Below are 23,607 nucleotides of genomic sequence, written 5' to 3' on the forward strand. Positions count from 1 at the left end.
GCACTTTTAATTTAAATGAACTGCTATATACACAACAGTGCAATAACATGTGGTTTGCAAACACTTTAAACAAATAAGGTGCTTTTTACCAGCAGTATTCCCTTTACACAGTAACAATAAAATATTTCTTGTTAATATTAAACATTTATAATAATCAAATCAAATATTAAACCAAAGCTATCTAGCTTGTTAAAACAAGTTACTATCAGAGTTTTTCGGAAGAGCATCCCCGCAAAACTAGACTTAGACCTACCAGGTAAAGTTATGTAGCCTATAATTTTAACTTAAGTTAAATAGGCTGCAGCTGTGTAGCGCACAGAAGCCGTTGCCATGGTTACTCTAGAGCGCCTGCTGTTTACTCGCGGAACGCTTGTCTCCCTTTCTGTTTACCTGATAGAACCCACGGGGCCAAGTGACTACATTGTGATTTTAAGGACGTTCCTAAGAAAGAACATCTTCCCCAGTAATAATCAGCATGCAGTGTGTAGCTATCCACTTCGCTATAGCATTTGATCGCTTTTCTTGCTTTTGTTTATCTAACCTAGTTCTGTCTTCGGGTGATGCTGGATCACCCGAAGCCTCCCTCCTCTGCTTGTCTGGGTGGGTGATTTGCAGGCTGATCAACCTCCTCCCACCCCTCCTGTGACCCATGGTTTGATTGTATGTGTTTTCAGATCCAGTGAGAAACACTTTCAAAATAATAATAATAATAAAAACTGTGTTAACGTGAGATAAAATTATTGTTGGCATTAAATAATTAACACGTTAACGTGCCCAGACCTAGTTATAAAAAAAAATGAAAGACCATTTTTGCTGATCTTTTTACAGTCTTGAATGGAGGTCATTGTGCAGTGGTATGGAAAAGCTGGTGGATCACCACATTCGGTAGGATTCAATCTCTGGTACCATCCAATCCATCCAATATTTGTTTAAATATTCAGTCTGGATCACATTGGTGGACCAATCAACTGACACTACCATCCCCAGATGAGCTTTAGGCGAATGGGAAGCAGGAAAGTGAAGGAATTTTTTGACACTGGTTTACTCAGATCATGTTAAGATCCATTGCTGAGCTACAGTAAGCCAAAGGTGACAGCCTGTGACTCTCCAAAACAGTATGTCAGACTCTATCTCTCCTCTCTGGCTGCTTGGTCGACTGCCTTGACAAGGATGCACTCTGTGATCCATCTCCTAGGTAACCCAAGATTAGGTTTATTTTATTTCATTACAGGCAGACTGACTAGCTCTCTTCAGAACCTGCACTCCGCTTCAATGTACCTAAGGTAAAGAATACAAACCAGCAGAAGTACAGTACGTAATGATGTCAGTTAGGGACAACCTTGTATGGAGCATGCCATAGACACTATGGGATAGCACAGGGAGAAATGTTGTAGACCAGAAGGCTTCATTTGGTGACACTACATTTGTCCTCACTCTGTGTGCTATTGCTTCTCTCAGGTTTCAGTAAACAATGCTTTGTAAGACATCCCGAGTTTTCCTGAGCCCTTCTTTTGAGACAAGAATTTTCATAACAAGAAGGGCCGTATTTATTTTGCACTGAAATGGCACTGACAGCAGCAGAGAGTGAACAGATTTAAAGTTCAACTGTGACTACATGACTAGCTGATGGAGATTGTGGCAAAATCTGATAACTAAACTAAAGAGTGAACGCCCATACAGAGCTGTTTAGAAAGGCAGGAAGAGAAATGGAGTGAACAGGCGTTTTTGCACTGGAAGTGCACTGCACTTTTTGTTGTGACTGCAAGAAATGGGAACACTCGTACTTTTTAGAACGCCGTTTTGAGGGACTTTTTAGCCCCTGCTTTAGAGTAGTTACTCTCCCAGCACAAGAGGAACTTTGAGTGACCTTGATTGGTCGAGAGGCTGGTTTGTCTCAGTCAGCAGATAAGTTTACAACGTGTGGCAAACTACGCTAAATGATAAGACTATATACAGACAGCTTTCGATGTAGCAAGTGTGTAACAATTCACTATAAGCCGGGCTAGCATGTTGGAGTGTATAAATAGTATGGTCTTTAATAATTGGCTTGTTTAATAGGGGATTTCGGTACCCCTCCTCAGGTATTTCCCCTGAAGTATTCTATGCTCATGACATGACTCATATGACAAAAATAACATGACGTTAAAATTAGTTACTCGTCTCTTCTGTTTATTTCTGTGTTTTGTTTTGTTCCCGAAGATATAAAGTACTGCCAGTTGTCGTCGAGTTTTTATCTCTTAGCAACACATTCTCACTCCAAAGTCATCACAAATGGGTGCTTGGTCAAAACCCCTTCGCCATGCTTTTTAAAGCCTTGGGTACCCCTCGTCTTTCAACGTTTAGGGCTCAGTGGTCAAGTTAGCTACAATAAATTTGCAACGTCCAGTTAGACTTTCAAAATAAAAGTATATGTTAATTAGGGGTGTGGAAAATAATAGATTTTTAGATGCATCGATTACATATCGAGTACACAAATGAACGAAATGCAGTTTTTCAAGGCTCATGGTGCTCAATACAAGATCAACAAGACAAGACACAAACATATTACTAGACTATACGAGACAAAAAAAAGAACAGATATGTTAAGGTGGAATGAACGTGGTTCGGCTGGAGCATTGTAAAGTGCGTAGTTCAACACGTATCTGACTATATACGTATACTAATATTAGCAGCCTCATAAATGAAAATAGCAGCAGCAGAGGTCAGCGCTGTAATAATGTAATAATGCTATGCAATGTTAGCTACATGTATATGAAGTAACATTAAATAGCTGCATTTCATTACTACCTAATACTTTGGACAGTTACAAATACTTTGCTTTAAAAGTACCAAATAGTCAAACAGTGAGAAAAATACATCTGTATCCTTTTTGTTTTACAATCACATCGTAGCCTCATAATTGTAATGAGGTACCTAGAAATTCCCACCCTTGAGGTGATGTATCGTGATGCATCGAGGAATCGAATCGAATCGTTGACCTGATAATCATAATCGAATAGAATAGAATCGGGTGACCAGTGAAAATGCACACCCCTAATGTTAATGCTGCGAAACATTGCCATTTTGAAACGCCAAGTGGTTAACGTTGTGAAATGTTGCAATTTGGTTAGGTTTAAGCATCAAAAGTTAAGATTGAAGCAACAAAAGTACTTGGTTAGGTTTAGGAAAAGATCATGGTTTAGGTTACTACGTAACTTTACTTACATAAGTTAAGTAATGTTACTTGAGTAACTCATGCAATTTACATAACCTACATAACTTTAATTAAAACATTAAATGTTCACTTTTTGTTTCACGCGGGAAACAAACACTGGTCACCTGGTTGACCTGACTTCTGTTAAATATCCTACACCCACCTTTAGTGTCAAAAGTGACGCAACAGGGATTTCCCCAGTGCGTTGCACTATGATGCCAAGGGCCTCCCCAGTGCTTTACAAACTGATGCCAACGGGTCTTGACGATGCATCCAAATGTGATAACTTGGGAGTGAGAACGAGTTGCTCTTAGCTTTCCTCCTTCTTGCTCTTTCAAATTCATAGTCTAATTTTGCACATGTATCTTCTAACTCCATTACTATCATGAAAACCACGACACACAACAAACACACAGCTCCGACCACGGCATCCTCCAACTTGTTAACGGCTGTTGTTGTTGTCACGAGAGAGCAACCTCCGCTGGCTGGCTACGTCACTGGTGCAAATGCAAACAGGAAGCACTTGAAGGGTATGTAGTTCTCCAGGTTTATCTTACCTCATCTTATCTTATTTCAGGTGAGGAAATCCTAAATACTCAATCCAACATCAGTTATCAGTTAAGAGAGCAAAAAACTAAAAATACGTTTTCCTGGTTGATGACTTGAGCTTCACGTGTTTGTCTTCTTCTATTAAAGGGAGTGAATTCTGTTAAGAAATTCCACTAAATACCAGAATTTCAATTCCTAAGATTCACTGCTACAGTAGGTATGCCCCGTTGCTAAATTCTCACTCTTCCTTTCCTTACTGGGTCTCTTCCAGTTTCTGCCTTTGGCACTGTTGCACAAGAAAGGTTTATTCCACTAGAACCCATTAGAGGCAGACAGCTGGCTTTCACGCCTGTCACACCATGAATGTGTATGTGTATACGTTTATCTCTGTGTGTGTGCTGTGATGGTGTAGGGGGAGCAGGGCATTATAGGTTTCTCAGGTTGCATTAGTATGAGTGTGTCATCCTTCATGCTTTTGCCCACTAAAGCTGCAGTCTGCATACCTGTTCCCGTCCTCTGTCCATTCACCCTTGCCTCTAAATCTGCTCTGATGTACTGGCTACAGTGGATGTAATGTGACCAGCGGCACAGTGATGGCTATCATCGCCTTTCACCTTTTATGAATCAAGCCTCCATCAGTACTGAAGTCCTCTCCACTTTTTCTCAAATGTACAGTACAAGTGAACAGACAGACAGTATGACAAGCTATGTAGCCCTCCATTAACTGGTTGCCAAATCATTCCTGCACCCTTTGACAGCTGAGAGCAAAAATAGAATTTTTGAAAGAAGACGCTTTAGGGCAGTGCACCACAGGGACTTCTCTTCCAGCTTCCATTCTATCTGCATTCCTAACACCTAGATTTCACCATCTGTAAGCTCATAGCTGCTCACCTTTAACATTACAAGGTACAAATTTATAAGTTACAAGGTAGATTTATTTGTCATATTGCTGTCCTGGGCTATGCAGATAGATTGAATATATATTGTATATTTCCGTATGTTCTCCCTCTGTAAAATTGCTTGCAGGCAGTTACTGTCAGGGCTTCGTGGGTGAGCGCAGGGGAGGTGAGCCCAAACGCAAGACACTGGAGCAGAGATTCCGTTCAAGGTTTTTAATCCAAAAGAAAACTGGTTAACGGGCTCACGGGCAGTAGAAATGCAACAGACAGAACTCTCTTCCAGACAAACACGACTGAGTTTATTCACACCACATACTACTACGACAATAACCGAACGGGGACTGAACAGAAAAACCAAACATATATACACCAGGGACTAACGAGCAGGGTGGGAGCAACACAGGTGACAGGGATCAAGGCTAAAAAGGCAGGCAGGCAGACAGCAGGGAAAACAGAGAGACTGGCAGAAAGATTACTGGGGAACAGACAGAACACATGTTACAAAATACCAGACAAGAATCTAACCCCAGACAATAACAGAAACCCATGTAAACAGACAAGATTAGGACTGTCACAAGAGGTCGCCCCGGTGGATGATCCAGGAGGCGTCCTGGGTCTGAGATCTCTCCAGAGGTCTCAGCAGAGGTCGCAGATGATGGCGGGGACCCACCAGAAGCCGACGAAGGTGAGCCTTCTCCGGTGGTCGGGCAGGAGGCCAGCATAGGAGGCTAGGAACCTCAGGAGACGGAGTTGGGCTGAGCAGCTGGGCTGGGGACTATGGACCGGACCCGACCCGAGGAGCAGGAATTGGTCTGGCCACCAACTGGACAGCAGGGCTGGAGGCCATGGACAGAACACATGGAGCATGAATTTACCTGGCCACCAATCGGAGATGTGGAGCAGGAGTCGTCTGGACCTCCAACGAAGACCTTGGCGCTGATGTCAGTTCGGCCACTGACGAGGGACCAGCAACGGGTGTATCCTTGGGACAGGAGTAGGCCGGGGAACGGGCAGAAGGCTAGCTGCGCTAGCAGGCCGTGGGTCAGACAGAGCGTTAGCAGCGCTAGCAGGCCGTGGGTCAGGCAGGACTGGCAGAAGACTAGCAGTGGGCAGGAAACAGGCTGAGGACTAGCAATGCTAGCCTAACAGGATACAGGCAGGATAGGATGAGTACTAGCAGCGCTAGCCGGGCAGGACAGGAGGATGCTTCCCAGCCTGCAGCTAGCAGGCCGAGAACAAGTCATTTGAGGGCTAGCAGGCCGGGGAGCCCTGGCACAAATAGCTTCCCTAAGGCAGATGATGGCGGGGACCCACCAGACAGCGATCAAGGCTAACAAGGCAGGCAGGCAGACAGCAGGGAAAACAGAGAGACTTGCAGAAAGATTACTGGGGAACAGACAGAACACATGTTACAAAATACCAGACAAGAATCTAACCCCAGACAATAACAGAAACCCATGTAAACAGACAAACACCGACCAACTATAACACAGGGATCATAACAGACAAAACCTAAACGAGAACACAGAACTATAACACAGAGGCAGGGAGTTGAAAACAACATAATGGGGCAAGGCAGGACTGAAACTACGATTAGACACAACCCCAGACAATTACAGAATAAGACAGGAACTAAAGTAAGCACAGATAATAACCAGATAAATAACCCAGACTAAAAAACAGATACCGAACTGATCAATGAGTAAACACACAGTGAACTAAACTCAACAGATGACAGAACTAAGAAGTATATACAAAACCCAAAACCCATAAACAAGAACCAAAACCCAGAAACAGAGAAACCAAAATCAAAACACAGAGAAGGCATGGCCAAAATAATATAACACAGACAACCTCAGGACAGGATCGTGACAGTTACACTCCTCTGGGCTTGAGTACATGAGACATCTCAATAAGACATCAATAATAAAGTAGACTATTTTACCATCAGCTTTAGATCTAAGTAACGCTATGCTCCAAACTACAGATCTGTCTAAAATAAATCACACCTTTTTGGCTCTTGAGTCTATACTATAGATACTCAAGACTCAATTATTTGGGCCAGCAATTACCAACAGAGACTTTCCACACCACAAAACAACAGCATTTGTTTTGTCAGTCATTTGCTCAATAGCTTTAAACAACCTGTGTTTCAGTTTTGTAAAAACATTAAATTTTGGGGTTGTGTGACTAATGACCTCCCTCTCTCACAAGCAAAGTAGTTGACAATAAAGTTGACAATACCTGTATAATGACATGTGTCTAAGTTGCTGGCCAACTGATGAATGTACATCCAATATTGACTCTCCTTTTAGATCTGGTATGATTTTCATTAATTCCAGTGAAATATCTGGATCTTAATCTGCTAAATTATTGGTTATGTTCACTTGCTAGTCACTTGTTTTGCCTGCTGTTTGGTGCTGGGAAGGTATAGTAGGTTTTATCATTTCAAACTTGCTGCCTGCTCCTAAAAAACAATGCTGGAAAGAGAGCTTGGAAAGTTATGGGTTTTTGAACCAAAACAATGAGCTGAAAGATACAATAATGCTCCATGGAGCTGAGGGGAACTGCAGAGTCAAGTGAAAATTCTTTTTGGGTTCATCACTACAAGAGAAGAGATTGTTAATCTAAAAATACTGATTAAAGCAGCTTTCATTTTGCCAAACATTAATTTAACCCAACATAAATGCTGTGTTGAAGATTTGTTGAGCATGTTCTTATTAAAAGGGAACAACAAAAATATAATATATATATATATATTGTAGGTATAAGAATTAGTTCTACCAACACCATTGAATTAGATAATAATTCTTTCTAATCTAGAAGGTTCAGCATAGCATCTTCACCCTAAAGCACCTGAAGCTAAATAACAGCCCAACTTCTGGTAGTACGTCAATAAAAGCAGCAGCATCTTCCATCAAAGGCTGGTTCTCTGCCTCTTCACAAGCTAAATCTAAGCTCCGGCATACTGTCTGCACCACTAAGCAGGTCATTGGCTGTCAAATGGTTTCCATGAAGGAGCGACATGAAAACGACGACTGGAGGGATTGCTGTGCTGTCACTCCAGCACACCTGGAAAACATGTTCAAGAAACTTCCCGCTGGGAAATGCCACAGGACCACAATCTACTTCCTCCCAAGAGCTGTCAACTTATTCAGCCAGTCCTGCTAAAACTCTACCACGATACATCTACAGCCCAGCCTGGGGACTGACGGCAAAGCAAAACTGTTGATGGATTCCTGCTAGTCAATCCAATCTATTTTAAGTGTTTTTGGCATAGTTTTTCCAATACCTCTATGTCTAAGGAGCATTGCCCAGGGCCATATTGCCCCTAACACTGTTGTTTCATGGGACTACTGATGTAGTATATGATTGTTTGTCCACAGTAACCCTGAATTTATGTTGCAACATGTTGGAACGTAATCTACTTTTTTGTTCTGCAACTTTTGCAACATTTTCTGATAATACCAACCTGCATGGATTCTTTACCTGAATTTCTTTCGCATGTTTTCTCACTTGGCAGCTAAAATAATTAATCGTCTGATTCTGAGTCAAAGAAGCTTTTGTGCCAGACAAACCCATGACGGAAAGAACAAATTTTAAGATATCCTGTTAAATTTTAATCTTCTTCTCTATTCAGCTGTCAAAACATAGAAAAATCTAGTAAAGCAACAGAGGCTTCTGTTAGAGTACAGCTTCATTCTCACAGAGAAGAAAAGGTGTGATTCAACTCCTCTTTTTATTGTATGTCATTTTAATTAGATCCAGTGAAATATGCTCCCACCGTGCACATCTATCGCCAACAAAAAGCAGCATGTTCTATAAAAACCCACAATGGATCCATCTTTTCCATTAATCCAGAGAGGTTTGTGTTGTGAAAACAATAAAGGAACTCAGTACATACGGACAACATTGTTAGTTTGTTCGAACTCTTAAAAAAACTATTACATTTTCTGGACCTCTTGTGATCACATGACTGATTTTCTGTCAGTAACAAAAACCTGATGTTATACTACCTAAAAACCTCTTCAGAAGGAGGTTGATGTGCATGACTCAATCCATGAAGGCAATATCTTCCTGATAATTTTCTCTCAAACTATAACCAAGTTGTCGACAGAACAATTTCACATCAACGTCCATTTAGAAGCTGTTGTAGAAATTTTGCACATGGTTTTCATCAGCAAATTGACTTACCTCAGATGCTATGGAATTGTACATATTCAAATTTCCATACATCTACCATATGCAGAGAACATTTCCATCACAAACGAGCAAACTTAATCTGCTAAGGAAGACCATGTGATGTTGAAAGCTCCAGAACAGCTACTAAGTGGACCTTGAGAATAAACTTTTAAACATAACCTTGTTTGAGTTGCATAAACTACCTTAATCATAGGCATGGGTGATCACAACATGTTTGTATGAGTAATTTGTAGAACTGTAAAATGAGTCGTTTTGGAAAGCACTGACAAATTATACTTTTTGTTGTGCAGGTCTGCACAACAGGTTTGATCAAATTTAACCAAATAAGTGACACGACTGAGGACAACAAAATCTACATGAGTTTTAAATCCTTACAAGCTGCAGATAAAGGGCACAGATCCATGCTTGTTCTTTGAACGGACATGCATTCAAATCAATAAATGCCATTTTATCCCAATTTGAGATGGCCAATTGGCCCCCTACCCAGACAAGCAATTATCCAGTCATGGCTTAGCAACTGTAACTAAGCCCTGCAGGCCTGTCAATTATTGAATTTCTCTACATGTTTAAATTGTGTGATTGAGGCTATAGTAAAAGCAATACTAATTATCTCAAAAGTTGGTAGGGTGTTGTTTTTTTAGCATTTCTAAAATCACAAATGCAAGCACAGTTTTTGTACGTGTAGAGTTCCGTCCTATGCAACGTCCGGTTAACATTGTGAAACCGCACTTGATTAACATTGCGAAATAGCGTGTAGTTAACGGCGTGAAACATCAGTTTGGTTAGGTTTAGGAAAAGATCATGGTATGGTTAAAAATAACTACATTACTTATGTGACTTAAATTAAGTAAGTTAAGTAAAGATACTTACGTAACATCACTAAAAGGAATTAGTGTTGACTTTTGTTTCACATGATCCACATCCACTTCCGTATTCTGACTTTTCTGTTATTTATAGTAGTTCTTTTAGCGTTGAACATTGATGTGAAATGTGCCATGTGCTTTGTTACCAGATGCTGAAAGACTTAAAAAATCATAGCTATTTGATGCTCTGGGAATGAGAACAAGCTAACATTATCTAAGATAAACTGCAAATGTTAGCATGTCTGGTTTACTACCTACAGTCACAGCTCAGGAGATGCAGAACTTTTAGTGGTTTATTGATGAATCAAGGCAAGCAGGCTGGACAGGTACAGGTAGGTATATACATACAGACAGTCACAAAAACTCAAATACAAACTGCACAAATCAGTATCCAGCAAAGCAACTCAAATTAGGGGGAAGTGGGGACAAGTGAGGAGGTGGGCGAGAAAGGTCAGGTGACTAGGACTGGAGAGAAAGGGCAGATGAGAGAAGGCGGAGTCTGAGGGCATCTAGTGGATGAGAAGAGAATGGCAACAACAATATACATTTCAGCATATAAGGATGTAAATAAAAAAATGAGAAAAGAAAAAAAACTTTTAATAAATGTTTTAAAAGTGCGTGAATAAATCCAGAATTGTAACCCTAACCCTCAAGGTAGGGGGCATCGGTGCGCATGCGTAGGCGTAGGGTGTATGTGTGTGTGAGTGTGTAGTGGCAGACGAGGAACTTGCGGAGCCTTAACTTCACCGTTGTTGTGCAGAGTTGTCCGCAACTCGTGGGACGTTTGGATCTTTTATCACCATTGATGAACCTCACAGAATATAACATCGTTTGTAAATAGTACGTGAAATAGACCCGTGAGGAACCGCAACGTGCATGTAGCTGTCGGCTGCAAGGCATGCCCACAAAACTGTGCACAAGACCGGTGAATGGCAGGCGAGCAGAGAGTAAGGGACAACAATAAAACTCAGTTTAGCTGGAAATGTACAGTGTAAGTTACAGTGACTAATGAATAGAGACTACAGCGCTGCAGCTTCTCAAGATTAAAGCAGAGCTACCGTGTGTTATACACCCGCAATTGCCGCACACAAACACAGTACATGATTAGACTATCAGTCGACAATAGGTAAGACTTGACAATGCCCGATTCGACTCTGTAAATCCTTAGTCAGGGACATATATATAATATTAATATATATTACTATAGCAAAAAGTGTGGGGAAATGTGGTCACAACTCTCTGTTAATATACTCTTCACCCAATTATGCCGAGAGCAGACCCATTGGGAATGTCACGTCTCTCGAGTGCAGAATCTCAAATGTACACTGCCGAGAGCCCCAGCTGACCTGTCCTTCATTTGCATGACGGTATTCAGTATAATGAATTTCATTCTGAATGTGTCACAAGTGGCTGAGCTCAGTGTAGGTCCCACTGGCTTTGCCTTTCCACTCCTCGCATTCTCCTGCAGATTCAAACTCAGCCTGAGAGAAATTCTGCACACGGGATTCCTTTGTCTTTCTCTCTTATGCATCTCTCTATCACTGTCTCTCTCACATACACTTTCTCAACACAACTCGTTCTCCATCTTCATTCTCAGTCAGACACCTGAGAGTCCTTTGTTTGGTTCCCTCGGCTCTGACACTGGCAGCCGTCGTGAGTCAGAGGAGATGCACTTTAGAGTCTCATAGAAAGGTTGACTGAGTCAACTATAAAACTCTCTCTCACCCCATCTGTCTTTTTCTACCCTTGTCACTCTTAAAACTCTTTCTTTGCCTTATTTATTGTTGTTCTCTCACATCACTGTCAGGTAACAGTCTCACACACACACACACACACACACACACACACACACATATGGATATTGGACTTCCTCACAAACAGACCTCAGACAGTTCAGATTGGCAGACACACCACCTCCACTCTAGTTCTCAACACCTGCAGCGGGTGATTAAAACTGTTCAGAAAATCATTGGTACCCATCTTGCGAGCATCAGTGATATTGGTGAGGTGAGGTGCCTACGCAGAGCCCAAAGGATACTAAAGGACAGTACCCACCCAGCCACAGCCTGTTCACCCTGCTGCCTTCTGGGAAGAGATATAGAAGTTTCTGCTGCCGCACCACCAGAAACAACTCCAAATGAATACCAATGTTGCTCTGTGTCTGCTGGATGTGTAAATAGGATGTGCAAAAACCAACCTGGTCTCATGGGATATAGATACCCCTGACTACATTTATACACCTGGGCCCGGTGTGCCCCATGCATATAAGCCAGAGGGGCAGTCAGTCTTGGTTGGACCTCTTCATCTCAAGGCTTGATATGTTGTGTTTGGTTCCTTGTCTTTGTTTTTACAGCACAACATCCATGCAGCACATGTTCACCCATCCACTCCCTACACCATTGGTTTTGCTTATTTTTCTTATCAATAAATCAATTTGTTATTTAGTTTATCCGCGTGCCTCCTGTTTTTGTTGCAGTTCAAGAGCTGAGTTGTGACAGTACATACACTTGTTCACTACTGTAAAATAGTAAATTTATATAAAAGTGTAAAAGTTGAGGTTTAGGCCTTTTTAATAATAAAAATCAAAAAGTCAACTACAGCCCATCTCAAATGTGGTCGTAGTGTTCCAGCGCAGTCCTTCTCTTTAGCACCCCCAGTGGACATTTGTTTCTCAAAACTGTGGCAAAATATTCCTGAGGGTACGTAATTGTGGCGCTGCAAACATTTTGTCAGAGGTACGTATATCCCATGAGACCAGGTTGGAAAAAACTGTTTGCCAACACCATAACAACTTTACAATTGTGTGTTAATGGTGCATTTGCAGCGTGCTCCCCTGCCCCGGGGGGCCACAAAAATCAATTAATGCTGTGGCAGCCAAACTGAGTGTCCTCAAGACATTTGTCTCTCTTTTTAAGTGGGGGTTTGATTATGTAATTACAGGCTACAGAAGATTTTGTTATGTATAAGTGGATGTGATGATGAACAGTACAGTACAGTAAGTCTGAGTGTGCATAAATATTCGAAATACCAGCAGATATTTTTGAACAACTGTTTCCATCGAAAACACCCACAACAAGACTGAGTGGCAGCACAACATGGCCTCATTGAACTCGTGGTGCCGCATCACTGGCAGTGCCTTCCCAACCTGTGAGACTAAGACATCCCATCAGTTTGGATGCAGTGTTGCCAACAGCATTAAGCCTGGACTTACTGTGTTTACTGACTGGAGGACAGCAGCAGCACATTCAGTTGACCAGTCATCAGCCAGATATGTCCGTATCTGACGACAAATTACTGATCCCAATTGTTTCTCCTTCTCCTTTGCTTGTTGTAACTATTAAGTTTTGTTATTTCCTAAAACACAGAGTTGAGTAGGGTCCTATGTCTGGATCCATTCTATTAATGATACTTCAGTTCCACTGTCATAAAATGACATTTAGCTTTAGCTACTTTCCACTGAAAATAATGCTTGATTTAATGCATGTGCTTTTTTTTTATGGGAGCACAGCATCTTGTTTTTATAGCAGTGTTCTTGCTTTCCATGCAAGCTAACTTGTCCTTGACACTGAAGAACACTGCTTTTGAAATTGCTTTCCTGTTTTTAACATTAATTTCCATGTGTGTTATAAGCAAAACTACTACTAAAATGCAGTAACCAGTTTCTGTTTAGCATGCTAAGAAATGTTACAAAACAAATTATTAGTGTGGGAACAAATACTAGCATGTTTTACCCAGCGCGCCGCCAGAAACTTTGGGCCCCATGACAAAAAATCTAATTGGGCCCCCTCTGCGCAGCTGTTGTCACCACATCTCTAGGACCTAACTGTCCCATCAAAAGCTTTACATCACTCTAATTAAAGGCTTGCAACTGTCTTGTTTCTTGTATTTCATTACTAGCACTAGCGCAATATTTACTGCCGGTGACATGTAGGCTACATGCAAGTCTGCATACAGTATGCAGTTCACTATTTGATGCAAGATTAAAAGCCACCATAAAAATGTCCTTAAGGCAATCTTTTACAGTCTCAATGTATTTTTATTGTAAAATCTATAGATTCATAGAGTCATTTAACGGCCATAATTAAATCGAAATGAACTTATCAAATTGGATTATTTTAATATTGTCTGTAAATTACAAGCAGGCTGAGGTAAGCAACTCACTGTTTCCAACTGTCCAGCATCCAGTACAGACAGGAGGTTTTTGTTTTTATTTCATAATGATCATTATGTGAGAAAATAATTTGTTTGAATTCCTGTCATTAATAAACATTTGATTTTCTTTTTTGTTATGATAAAAAGAGCAAAAGACACAGAGAAATCCCCTCACATTCCCTGGCATGATGCTAACTGGCCTGTCATTAACACCATGCTGCTCACCTTCTTCACTGGGACAGGGAGGCTACAGTTATGCGGAGACTGGGGTGCTGCTGACTCATCTGTTGTTAGTCTGCTAAAAGGGGCAGGGACAACAAGTTAATATGAATCTCTTGCTAAATGTTTCCTTGAACTGATTAAATGTTGATGAAATGTAGGCTAACACTAGCTTCTTTCACTATGGATGATTAAGCTAGGTTAACACCACTCACAGACTAAAGGCTGCCCACCTTTCTTGGTGAAAAACTGGGTTATAGATTGAAAATAAAAATCAATGATGATGGTTTATATAAATTTAATTTAATATTAGTTTTTATCTATTCTATTTTTTTAACTTTTCCCCCCTATATGGCGCCCCTGGTTTTACCAAATGTATTTGGTAAAACCAGGGGCATTTATTTGCACTAAAAACATTTATTTGCACTCCACTGACCTTACACATAAAGGATAGTTTAATGCTATTCAATTCAATTCAATTTTATTTCAACAGCACCAAATCATATCAGCAGTTCTCTCAAGGTTTTTTCAGATGGAGCTGTTCAAGGCCTTACTCTTTTTATTAATTTTAATACTAGATTGCTGGAGTACCCCTTTAAATGTACAGTATACTAAAGATAGTGTTTGTGGCTTTAATTTTGCTGAATTTTAATGTTTTGAAACATCATAGGTCCACATACATAGACAATCTGAGCAAAATATAAAATCAGGTTGAAAAGCGACAACTGAGATCAGGGGTGTAGTGAAGCATGAATGGAGAAGCCGTTTACCCACCTCTCAGGAAATCAATTTGAAGTCTCATACTTTGGAAAATGATGGGCAATCACTTAAAGTGTACAGGATTTGTAGTTAATGGGCTACAAAATGCCAAACTAACAGTAAGACCCTACAATACTTGACATTTGTTTCATAATTTCCCTCTGTCTGTCTATTGCTCTGGGTTGTTCCAGAAATTAAGGTTCTCTGAATGTGGATCAGGGGAACTTTTATATAACAGGGACTTGTTTGAAGAGATTGAAGGCAATCAACCCTTCCTGCTACCTATTGGCTATTCCAACCAAGCATTACATTGACACACAGAGAGGGAGAAAATGTGCAATTACTTTCACATCATCTCATCGGAGAGGAAAATTGGTGCTGCCAAAGTGTAAAAGGGAAATCCAGTCCTCATCCTGTCGGAAACTCAAAGCGAGAGTAAATGTCGCAATGATGAGACAGCCAATCAATCAAAGAAAGGAAATGTGAAAGAAAGAAGACGAGGAAGGCATCTCTGATTTTGCAAATGACACTAGATATGAAAAGATAAGAAAGGAGAGGCTAAATGAATTTGAGAGTGCCAGCAGGATGGAGTAGGCAGATGTAGAAATTTGATGTAAGACAGTTCTGGGAAAGACTGTAATCAGCTGCATTTCCTTTGTTTCATTTGTTTACTTTTAGACTTTGATTAGAAGTTTGAAAAGCATCACTATTGTCATCTCTATTCCCGATTAGCTAGACTGACGTAAATGTGATGAGTACGTTTATCAGCATTTGAAGACTTGGTGGGTGACCAGAAACTGTGTGTCACTGCTGTATATTAGCTAACTGTTTACACTCTTTACACATCCAGCAAACACAAACTAACATTTGCATTCAAGTCAAACATTCATCGTCCTTTCAGTGATGTTACATCACTTATGTAAATAGTCCCAAAAAATTCAGTCCAGTCCAAGCAATTTTCCCGACTCCTGTCCTGTTTGTCACGAAATTAGACTAAACATGAGTTTTGATTATAGCCTAATAAAACATTATATACTGATCGAGTGTGGTTCTCAGGCAACTGCAGAGACTGCAGCGTTCCCTTTTTGTTTTCCAGCGTAGGTGAAAAAGTGTCCACATGTGACGCACTGGGACAAAAACGGGATGAATTATATGGCTTTTTAGCTGCTAAATGCTCCAGCAAGATTCTAACTTTGTCCTGCTGCTTTTTGGAGTTGAGCATGTGTACAGTTTGTTAGAGCTTTCTTGCTGAAAACAGCTGCCTGCTGCTGCTTGAAATGAGGTTGATGAGAGCAGTGAGACTGAAGCAAAAACAGGAAAGTGCCAACGGTCCAACAACAAAACAAAAAGCTGAACGACGTTCAAATGCTCTGTAGAACCGAGGGAACCGTAGTGTGATAACTCTCCTAGGGCTTGTGACTCCTTTCACACTTCATTAAATCATTTGACCCATCGTTGCCATAAGAATATTGATAAGGCTTTTTAAAATCTTCCTTGCATTAATCCAAAGCATCCCAGTATAGATCAAAGATTGCAGCCTCTTTTGTCAAATGTAACTGTTGTGAGGAAAATAAGGTCAAATACCAACTAGGGCCAATTGCAGACTGTCATGACCAGAAAAAATGACAGCATTGGATTACACTTACAACACATTATATGAACAATATCCTGACAACAGATCCCAGAACTACTTTCCTCCTTAAGTACCAAAGGCAGAACTAGTGTGACATTATACCACTCCTGAAAAGCTTAGGGAGGAGGTTTGGATGAGTGGTTGAGCTACAAAGTTTATGACTTTGAAGTGTAACACCAAAGACCACGTTTTCCAGCAATGAACGTTTCTTTTAACCATGAAGGTGATTTTTCATGGAAGAAAGAAACCCACAAAAGCTCCTGCTTCAAAGCTCAAAAGTGTCAAGCAGTGCATTTATATTTTTGTTGCAAACCAAAAAATGCAGCGTGGATGAGTAGAGGTGTAGTCATTATAATGTCATTATAACCACACTGAATTTAAGTTTGATACTCCAAAGTTACATTGTGGACAGAGAATTACTTCAAAAGTTGGCAGAAAGCTAATTCTCTCCAGGACGTTTGGTGGTCTACTGTCTAATGTCTGACGCAAGTTTTCTTTTTTACTTACTTCCCCTTTTTTAAAACTAATTTTAGATAAAATTGATGGAACAAGGCAAGCAGGAATTGATTAGTAAATTAAATTATATTACAATATTCTCCATATTACCATCAGAAAACCACACTAATCACACTAAAAACACTAATATGAAAATCTGGACAAATATTATATATTTGCTTAACACTGTTAGCCACTCATTGTTGATTGTAAATTCTTGGAACTATAGCATTAAAGGTGAATTATTTAAAGACAACATATCTTTCAACACATTTTATACTCCCTGTCTCTTGGCTTCATAAAATGACCGTTATTCCCGTCTGTTCCTTTGCATCCTTTTTCAACTCATCCAAGCATGTAACCTACAGCCTTAATGTGGAAAAATCTGACCAAAAATAACACCTGTATAATTTGCTCCCTTATGTACACAAACACCAGCTGCAGACAAATATGCAGAATCAGCCTCTGAAATACCCAGAATGCAGCGTGACCTGGTGTAGATTCTCAAGCACTTTACATGCTCTGTATAGTGGATTTCATATCCCTGCAGAGTCTGAGGGAGAGGAAGAGAGAGGGGTACTTCATTGTCTGGTAGGAAACATATTGACTGTCCCATTCTGGCACTCGGGATCTTGAAATCTATCAGATAGCCCCCCCCCCCACACACACACACAATAAAACTTGAAGGTCACTGATTTTATCGATTCAGTCCTTAAAATGAGTGTGCTGTAACCCATGGCAGTGGCAAATCTTAGTGTGTGTGACTGTGTGTGTGTGATGAAGCGGGTGCATCTGTAGGTTGCACTCATGCACATGGGATCATGAGCTGCTGGGTCTGTAATTAGAAGAGTACTAATTAATTATGAGGAGAGAGAAGGAGAGAAAGTTTGATTTCTCTGCACATGCATATTGGCACGCGCGCGCGCACACACACACACACACACATACACACACACACACACACACACACACACACACACACACACACACAGCATGTGCACAAGTTTACAGCATAGTGAGGTATGGTGCTGTGTATGACCTGTCCAGGGTGCATACAGTTGTCCACTCATTGTAAGGTGGGATGAGTTCTGGCCTCACTGCGTTTCTGAACAAGACAGGCAAGTGCAGAAGATGGAGGAATGAATGGGGTTCATGGTGTGATTTATTCACTGTATGTTAAGGATGTCAGTACAACAAACTGAACCTGAATCTGCCATAAATTATTCAACCACATCACACACAACTGTTATAGAATATGTGTGACTATTTGGGTGCAGTATCAAACCTTTTGTTTGCTATGGCTGTACCATTTTGCTAACATGCTAGGATGGATAGTGTGTCCTGTAGCCTGCTTGTTACTGGGAAAAGTAATCACATTAGTGCTTTACTAACTGCCCAACACTGTGGGCATCCTTCCATTGCTCGGTAGTTCTTTGCATGTCACACCATTCACAGCTCATCTTTAAAAGGGTGAAGCAGATTATTCTGTGCTGTATATCACTGCAAGTGTGCATCAGCACTGCAAGATTTCATATGATTGCATTACGTGCTGTGGGAAAACCACCCCAGTCCTCCAAATTTGAGGATTAGTCTTAATGTCTTGTAGTCTGACTACGTGAAGAGGTCCATACAAAAAATAAACACAAACTCTCATTAGGCTTACATTTAAAATCAGCTTATTATATACAATGAACCTTGATGGGATAATTTAGAAAAGAGAGAGAAAAGAGAATACGCTTTGGTTCCACATTTGCACAAATATCCATATCCAGGAGAGAATAATTAGCAGGACCTGTTTTACTCATTTCAGGTGATTGTCCTTTCATTTGGTGAGTTTGGTGCTGCTGAGACACAGTATCCTGAATGTCCACCAGGGATCCATCAAAATAAACACAGTTGTTATTTCCCACAGAGTATTGTTTTGAAGAGATGTCTGTGTTTGAGTAGCACACAATGGATCAGCTTCAGGATAATGAGCTTTAAAATGTTGTGCAGGTTCCGTCTGGGGTGCCACTGTGAAAGGAAATTGCCTCTTACTCCTAAATCGAATGTTCAGCCTGCATTGACGCTTAAAAATCAATTGGTAATGTTCTTTTTTATTCTGCGTCTATTTTCCTGTAAACATGATGTGGCTTCATGTGGAGATTAGCCAGCCAAGATTATGTTTGATGAAAGGCATTCTGGGAAACAAGCTGTGTTAAAGGAAAGCGGCTTCACCAAAAACTAAGCCATTTGCTTGATCGCAAATGACTCAGTGACACCAGTGAACGTCACAGACTGCGCAATCCATCACCTCTATTTGTATAAAGCGTCCATATTGGCTCCTCCTGTCCTCCTCCCATGCAGCTACTGATGGTTTCTGAATGCGCTGCATGTTTCTTTATAGTTTAAATTCCCCCTGACTGTGAGCATTCACAATGCTGACACATCATCTTTGTGTCCTTTCTACTGTAAACACTAAAAGAACAGCTGGATTAAAATACGTCTGCAGGAGACAAACAAGGAAACTCAGCCAGACATATTGATTACTTGTCATACACATTCTGACAACAACTGTTCCCAGCATACAGTATGTTCCTTATGGCCTCCACAAACACTGCACGTGCTGTGAGAGCAGGCATGTCTGAGTATTATGAGAGCAAAGGCACTACAGGGGGTCTGAGGCAGGGAAACATGCAGGCTTTTACAGGTATTTAGTGTTTCAGTTCCCCAAATCTGCTGTCTGCTGTCAGAGGGGCCCAGAATAGCATTCCTTTAAGGCTGCCAGAGCTAAATAAGGTCATTCTTGATAACGCTTGTGATTCCACCAGATGTGGCGCAGCACGTTTCAGAAGCGTCGCATAAGTGGCTCTCCGCTCTGCTCCGTGGAGAAAATGCAGCAGGTTTATTTTTGACGGAAGCCACGTCAAGCTGCACAGAGCAAATGAACACCAGGCAGGAAGTCACACACAGAAACCATTAGATAATCCAGTCAATTTTCATAATAAAACACCTGGTGCAGACTCCTGATGTGATGTCAACAATAAACACGATTAAAACAGACAAGGCAAGAAACCATTTAAGACTTGGTGACCAGATGAGAATACAGGAGAGTTGGGGGTGGGCGTGGCCTCCAGTACACTATTTTTCAACGAACAGTAAAACCATAACACATGAAAATCAAAACTCAATGCTAAAATGAATTATTTTTGTTCATGAAGTCACCTGTCTGTCATTAGGAAAAAAACACAATGACTGCGAGAATGTAACAGCGTGTAAATCATGATCTGTTACATACATACATTTTATTTTATTCTTTTTTTCAGTGCAGAGCCTGTCACATCCATCAGATCTCTCCTTCTCCGTGGCAGCCTGCAGCTACACTTCCCCTGTCCTCGCTACTATAACTTCCACTATATCATTTTACACTACTGGTAGAAATAGAAATAAATCAACGATTAATTACCAAATCAACAAAATCTGAGCAAGTCTGCAAAATCAGGCAGGGAAAACACTCTGCTTCTGAAATGCTTCCTCTTTAGTATGAAGTCACAAGAACTGTGCCCGGTAGCAGAAGCACAAAAAGGACAAATGAACAACAAGTCAACAACATCGGGCAAGCATGACGCTCCGCTCCTGAAACACTTCTGAAACACTTCCCGTGGGATATGAAGCTGCGCAGAGAACAGAAGAACAAAACAGCGTCACAGCTGGAACGCGACGCAGCTGTGCTCTGTGGAATCCAGGTGTTAGGATTGGGCAGTTATTTCTACAATGTGTGTTTTTAGTTAGTTAGTTTGTTTTAACAATCTGTAACAGGAATTAATGCAAATATGGTAAAATAAAAATAGTTATTTGTGCGTATACAGCAGCTGTTAGTTTACAAAGACAAACAGTTAAAGCATTCCAAATATCTGTGTGTATATCTATCCCATACTATATACTGTATTTTTAGTAGCCTCTTCTCAGTCACTGGTGATCAAATCTGCAAGCTACATGCTTGTCAAAAAAGGTGAATGTGTGTCTGCTGTTCCCAACATACAGTATATGCAATGAATGGCCAGCCAAGTGAGCAAGTGACCTCCTACAAAAATGTTGGTCTGTGGTTGGATGATAAACAATCGTTCAAATTACAAATTTACTAAACAAAATCTGAACTTTCAGTACATACAGAAACATTTTGTTTCTCTCATTCAGCAAGTGGGAAATCAGACCGAATACAGCATTGGTGGGGGAATGTTGTTTAAGGTACTGGTGAGACAACGAAATACGATCCAGGATGTTCAGTTGGAGTAACAGATAAATGGGGTTAAAGGTTTATCAGATGCCACAACACTACACACTGTTTTGTAACATTGTAACCCCTTTCAGACAGGAATTTACCATAACTAAATAGTAGCGTTCACGTAACCCACCAGAAATACTCTTGCATGTATGTGTATTTTTCTGTCAAAGCCCTCTACTCTACAACCATGCGGTGCCAGTCTGGCTCAATTCAAATGGATTAAAGGGCTGCATTTTGTCATGCAGGGCTCAAGCCAGTCTGAGCGCAGCCTCAGGCAGGCCCTGTTCCAGAACAAAATGACTTGGGGTGCATCTGAAATTAGTGGGGGTGCAATGAAAAATAGTGTAGCTGTTATGGGTCCTGGAGGAACAGATTATGCTGGAGCACAGGCGAAAAAAGGTGGAAACAGGGTGTCACTCGCTCAAAGAAAGAAGAAAAGGTAGGTCAATTCACATATCCATCCATCCATCCATCCATGGTCCAACCGCTTATCCTGCGTACAGGGTCGTGGGGTCAATTCACATATAGTAAACAAAATATTAACAAGGTCGTTGCTGTCAGTGAGCTTATTCGCTAATGACGGCACCTTAGTGTACATGAGACAGGTGATTTTCCGCTCGTTTTTAACATTATTTAGCAACAAAATTGACAACATAAACAACAAACACTACGCTCGGAGGAAACATTAGTAGGTTTTTATTACATGTTGTTTTTGAGAGGGAATCGTTATAAACAGTAGCACGTGAATGCAGCATGTTGTTTTAGGCAACAGTTTGTTTTATGAGTCAGAACGGCACCCTTATGACAGTGATGCACATACTGTTTGGCGAATAGTACAAGTTTCATTACAATTACTTCATTTCATTACATTATTTCACTGGTTATGTAATATTATAATATGTATTATTTAAATTTCAACTGAGGCTGGTAAATATTAAACTGATTGTGCAACGCATGCTAATGTACCCTCGTAGAACCGGCCTGGCCTCAGGCAACAATTAATTCAGTCTACAATCTTATCTGTGCTGGACTTTGGTGTCATTATGGATGGTCTGCTATTTACACATTAGTCATTAGATGTTTGGTAACGTAGAGATTCATAGCAGGAGATGGCTTTAAAATTCAGAACTGTGACAGGTGTGTAGGTTGGCTCTATCTGTCAGTCAGAAGAGACCTGCACTCGGTACACGGTACATATTTATGTAAAGTCCTGTAGGAAAACGATAAATCTTACTTCTCTTGTACAGAATAGGCTAACTCCCTGCTTTATCTCACTCTGGAGGAACACTGGGATCTGCTGATGAGCACTGTGAGATGGGGTTGAAAGGCCCAAGAAAAACTAGTGTGTGGAGTAGGTGGTAGGTTTTCATTTTTTTTTTTATGTATACATTTTTCAAACTTCTATTTCCAAGGTAAGTATGAGTTTTTCATACTTAACCACTTGTTTTTACAGGTTCACACCATGTTTTGTAGTCAGTGTACAAACAGCATGGTTGCACTATCCAGAAAAACCTGGATTGCAGTTGGCCTTTAGGAATCTGAACACAGCACGTGATAGAAAATATGTATTTTAACATGCCCTTGTAGCTTTTCACTACAATTGTTTTGTTAAAAACTAAAACTTTTATATACCGGAATATCAAATCACCCCCTAAAAACATTTTTGGGAGAACACAAAGTACAAAACCTTCACCAAGACATAACTACTGCAAACTAAAGGAAATTATTCCTTGAAAGTTAAATTGGTTTCCTGGCCCTGCAAAATAGTCTTTGGGTTTCAAATAAAAAGCTCTTTCCTCAAGATTTACAGTTTGCTTAAGAAACAATCTCACTCTCCTATTTTCTGGTGTGAAGCAAATGTGTCTAAACAATCCCACTGAAAACCTTTCAGATTATTAACCCCTTGATGCCTGAATGTATTTACAATTATACTTATAATTATGTAAATAAAATTAATTATTTGTGTTTTTGCTTTCAAGCTGGTACTAAATTAAGTGGATATTGTTAATTTGTTTATAGCACATAGAATAGATATAAGGCAAGGCAAGGCAGGTTTATTTGTATAGCATATTTCAACAACAAGGCAATTCAAAGTGCTTTACATAAAACAACATTTTTAAAGGGTGAAATAGAAAATAAAACAGGATAAAATACATTTTAAAGAGTTAAATAGGAAATAAAAATAGGGTAAAACAGGACAGTAAAAGTCACAGTGCAGTGTATGATATTTATCCACAGCCTCACATTTGATCTAATTAAAAGCACTGGTAAAAAGTCTTATTTTTAGCATAAAAAGCAGCAATAGAATAATAGAATAATAATAATAATAATAATAATAGAAGCATAAAAACTGAAAGCTGCTTTCTCCATGTTTAGTT

The sequence above is a fragment of the Micropterus dolomieu genome, linkage group LG22 (assembly GCF_021292245.1).
Source record: "Micropterus dolomieu isolate WLL.071019.BEF.003 ecotype Adirondacks linkage group LG22, ASM2129224v1, whole genome shotgun sequence".
Lineage (NCBI taxonomy): Eukaryota > Metazoa > Chordata > Actinopteri > Centrarchiformes > Centrarchidae > Micropterus > Micropterus dolomieu.